The sequence below is a fragment of the Plecotus auritus genome (genome assembly GCF_963455305.1).
Source record: "Plecotus auritus genome assembly, chromosome: 9".
Lineage (NCBI taxonomy): Eukaryota > Metazoa > Chordata > Mammalia > Chiroptera > Vespertilionidae > Plecotus > Plecotus auritus.
The window spans coordinates 69,329,871-69,334,570 of record NC_137783.1 but is presented as its reverse complement, the minus strand read 5'-3'; the positions used below and the strand labels follow the sequence as shown (position 1 = coordinate 69,334,570).

Here is a 4,700-nt window from a genome sequence, read left to right as displayed (position 1 = left end):
ACCCGAAATCTGGGCATGTGCCCTGACCTGGAATAAAACCCTGACTTCCTAGTTCATGGGTCTATGCTTAACCACTGAGCCACACCTGTGGGCTCCCTTACATTTTTAAAGTCTTCCTCTCTGCTAGTTCTTCCCCTTAATCTAGATTCATGCCCAAGTTTCCCTCCCTTCTAAACAGCAAACAAAAATAATCTGCTTTCTCCCTGATGTTGAGATTCCTGGACTTCCTACCTTTTCCTCTCTCTATATATTAGTACCAGCATACTTCTTCCAGTTGTAATGGGACAGCCAGTAGGTTCGCACTGCCTGTCACTACTTGAGCCAATTCAGCAGAGGCAGGGTTGAATCACATATGAGTGTTTATGCTAATCCTGCCGGCAGCATGGGAGAGCAGCAGGTCATCCACAGAAATCTGCTCTGCACCCCCCATAAACCAGCTGCTTATGCTCGAAGGACAAAGATTACACAGGGAAAAGTAGGCAGAGGGTATGCCAAACGGGCAGTTTATAGGTCTAGAGCTTTGCAAAGACTGGGGGTCTTCAAAGGGCCTAGTGATATGCAAAGGGCTGGGGGTCTTCAAAGGGCTGGTAGCTCTGGTTTCTGCAACAAGGTTGTTAATCTTTCCAAGGTTGTTTATAATGTTAACTAGTGGCCCGGTGCATGAATTTGTGCACATTGAAAGGAAATTAATTAGAAGAAATATATTAATATCGCTATTCACCCTTTATAATAGGAGTGTCAACCAAATTCACAATTGACAATGACAGATCGAAACATACACTTGCGGTTGGCGCCAGTGAGTGCTTTATATGTATTTCGCATGTGCGAGTCAACTTAGCCTTTTATAGATATAGAATAAACTTGCTTAATTAGACCTGCTTTCTGATGTAGCTAAACTTTTTCCAGCCCAGTGAAGCACCCCAACTTCTCTTTCAGGTAATTGTCAGCAACACAGCAGTAAATAGCAATACCAAGCAGATTATTATTGTAGATCACACAGGGAGAACAAAGGGTAAAATATTTAACTGCAGCAGTGTTTGACTATATTCTGTGCAGTGAGAAAACCTGAAGTCATTTTCAAGGTCCACCATTTCTTACTTCTTTTCAGGTGGGTCACGTTTCTAAGCTTTCTAAATCTGTTTCCCGGCTAATGAAAAGAAAATAGGATTCCACCGAGTCTCCTATCTACCTACTCCAGGACTTCTGTGAGGATCAAATAAGATGAGGCAGGGGAAAATGTTTCACAGACATTTGGTTGTAGTGTAAAATGTTTCTACCTGGCTATAAAGCAAGTCATGTTCCTGGGCTGAAGAAACTCCAAGGAGGCTAGTTGCTAGGGAGAGGAAGCAGGGCGTTGCTACGTGTCGTCATTACTGGGAGGGACATGTAGCAAATTAGCCTTTTATATATAGACTAGAGGCCTGATGCATGAAATTCGTGCACAGAGGGGGTGTCTCTCAGCCCGGCCTGCGCCCTCTCCAATCTGGGACCCCTTGAAGGATGTCCGACTGCCGGTTTAGGCTAACTGCCTCTGCCTGCCAGCCTGATTGCCACTAACTTGCCCCCCTGCCTGCCTGATTGCCCCTACCTTGCTCCCCTGCCAGCCTGATTGCCCCTACCTTGCCCCCCTGCCAGCCTAATCGCCCCTACCTTGCTCTCCTGTTGGCCTGATCACCCTAACTGCCTCTGCCTCGGCCCCTGGCCTAAGCCGAAGTCTGGCCTCCCTCTGCGGGAGGCAACCTGGTGGATCAGGGGAAGGCGCCACCCCCATTACCCTGCTGCTGCTGCCACTACCAGCTTGAGCCCGGGCCCTTTGCAGCTGCGTCTTGGCCCTTGCAGCCGCTGTGGCTTTGTCTGGAAGGACATACAGAAGGTTGTCCAGAAGACATCTGCCCTAATTAGCATATTACCCTTTTATTAGTATAGATAGGCAGCTCCCTGATGGGGAGGATGGGCTGCATTTCCAGGTGAGCTCCCAGGTCCCACCAGGTTAGCATGTGCCTTCTTCAATCAGAATAAAACAATCACAATTAACAGAGCAGGATTCATATTTCTTACAATTGTAGTTGGTCCCCAATATTCTATTTCTGCCCCTACCAGTCACATCACTATCCTGCTCAAGAGTCTTTAATGGTTCATATATATATATATATATATATATATATATGACAAACTTTTATTTAAGAACAAACTTTTAAAAGTAAAAGTGAATGAAACCATGTGAGATGAAGATACAAAGACAGAAATTCAATGTAGAAAAAAAGGTCTTGCTGGGAAACGGTCGAGGAGAAACGCTAGAGACATTTCACAGACCCACAAGAAGTTCACCTTGTAAACAGGAGTAAGCCGCTGCCGATGTCCCCCCGACACCTTCAGGGTTTCATTTTGCTCAGCCTGAGATCTCGCTCAATTTCAAACTGCCTGTGATCCGCTCGGTCTAGAAAAGCTTTCCGTTCAATGTACCCTTCCTTTCCTCGACTATGGACGGCTAGTTCTTCACCAGCGCCCTCTTCCTCCTTGAAGCTCTCCCAGTCCAACTTGGACTTCTCTATGGTGCATCATCTGCTTCTTGGCTCCAATTTTCCCAAAAGGCTGCTCATTCCACTTGATCTTTTTAATCCTGACCCAGCAGGGAGTGACGCCAGAATGGAAGGGACATTAGTCTGTGGTTTTTCTTTCTCATTTTGCTTGAAGAAGGATTTGGCCTCTTTAGATGTAGCATCCACTTCCTTAGTCACCCTGACTTCTTCACCAGCAAAATCAAACACCTTGGTGATTTTAACTTTTTCTCTTTCTTTAGGTTTCTCTAGCTCTTCTGCTTTGACCTACAGTTTGTTTGAACTAGTCTCTTCAGTCTCTTCTCTTTTTTTAACTTGTGGGCTCGAGGGCACTTTTTTTTTCTTTTTCTTTTTTGATATCAGAGAGGAATGGAGAGGGAGAGAGAGATAGAAACATCAATGATGAGAGAGAATCACTGATTGGCTGCCTCCTGCACACCCCCACTGGGTTTGGAGCCCGAAACCTGGCCATGTGCCCTTGACCAGAATCAAACCCGGGACTCTTGAGTCCACAGGCTGACGCTCTATACTTTGAGCCAAACTGGCTAGGGCTCGAGGGCACTTCTGATTTTGGCCCCACATCGTTGAGGAAGCTGGCCCACAGTTCATCCTCCTTCTTTTTCTTTGCGTCCTCCGACCTGATGCCTTCTTCTTGCTCTGCAGCTGTGTCTTCCTCCTCATTGCTGCTTCCTCCAGATTCCCCACTGACACCCTCCTCTTCCTCTTCTTCTAATGAAAGGCACCTTGTTTTCTCTTCCTGGCAGGAATGCTCTGAGCCTTTCTTTTTTTCCCTTTGGTTTTCCGTGTTTGCTCTTCACCATCCACTTCATCGTCCTTCACTGATTCATTTACATCATCTTCACTATACTCTCTACCCGAAGGCACGTAGTCCTCGTCCTCTTATGAGGAGAAGTCTTTGGAGTAGAATTCCTCCATGTCTCTGCCACGCGGGTTGGGCCAAGCCACAGGCCGGCAGCCTCTGACCCCAAGGCAAAGCTCTGGGATAGACCAAAAAGCAGAGGCGGGGTGGTGGCGGTTGGGGTGAGCCCCCGCTGCCTTTAATGTTTCTTTGTTACTGTTCATATAAAAACATTCAAACCTGTAAAGAATTTTTGTGAGTTTATTTGAGCCACACTGTTGTCAACTGCCGGGAAGCAGAGTACAGTGGATTGGGATCATGCTCCAGAGAATGGCCTTTTTGTTTTGTTTTTACCTATTTTTACACATTACAATCAAAGGAGAAGACATAAGGGGGTTACATGAAATCCATTGGTGATAGATTAGGGAGGCGGGAGAAAGCAAAGGGGGGGACCTCTGGGATTGGATAAAAGTAAAATGATGGACACACACTTCTTTTACATAGGTGGGTGCAGGATAGTTAACAGTCAATAATGACAATGAAGGAATTTGTGGTCTCTGTCCTGGCACCCAGGCGCATTTGGTTGTGCCCCAGGGGTGGGGGTGATGGGGAATTACAAGTTACCCTGACATTTCATAGGTATGTTATCTTAGAAGATGCAAAAAGGCAATGGGCTCAGTTAAGGTAAAGATTGCCCTTGTCAGGGAAGATACCTGCCTAGGAGGTGACTACCTACCACAACTGCTTTTAAAGTGTCATTTCAGACCATCCTTTGTGGTTACTTTTGGTCTCTCAGTTTGCAAGACAGTTATGCAGGCCTTCCCTGAGCCTGTCAGGTCAGCATGTGGCCCCTTTCGTCCACACATCACCCTTTTGGTCATAAATCAATCAAAGGATGTATTGATGACGAACGTTTTGGTTGGATAATGGAATCCAGAGTCCCACGGTGCTAGGAAGGCTCATTCCTAGGATGTCTCAGTGTCAGCATTTGTCTTGCTGAATAGGGTGGGCCACCGGGGATGGGGCAAGACCATAACCTTACATGGCATTCAAGATCCAATTATTATTATTCAAAATAAAAGGCAGGTAAATGGGAGGCAGTCACATCCTATATGTCTTTGTTAAAAAGTATTCTGGGCCCTGACCTGTTTAGCTCAGTGGATAGAGCGTCGGCTTGCGGACTCAAGGGTCCCAGGTTCGATTCCGGTCAAGGGCATGTGCCTTGGTTGCGGGCACATTCCCAGTGGGGGGTGTGCAGGAGGCAGCTGATCGATGTTTCTCTC

General features: G+C 46.6%; 1 pseudogene across 1 annotated transcript; it reads right to left on the bottom strand.

Annotated features, from left to right (window-relative positions):
- Positions 1-2,372: 2,372 nt before the first annotated feature.
- On the bottom strand, positions 2,373-3,606 carry LOC308258162 (craniofacial development protein 1-like; annotated as a pseudogene). The gene is made up of 2 exons: positions 3,130-3,606; positions 2,373-2,900 (listed from the first exon to the last, which is right to left on the bottom strand). The product of its transcript is annotated as a craniofacial development protein 1-like (transcript).
- Positions 3,607-4,700: the final 1,094 nt, after the last annotated feature.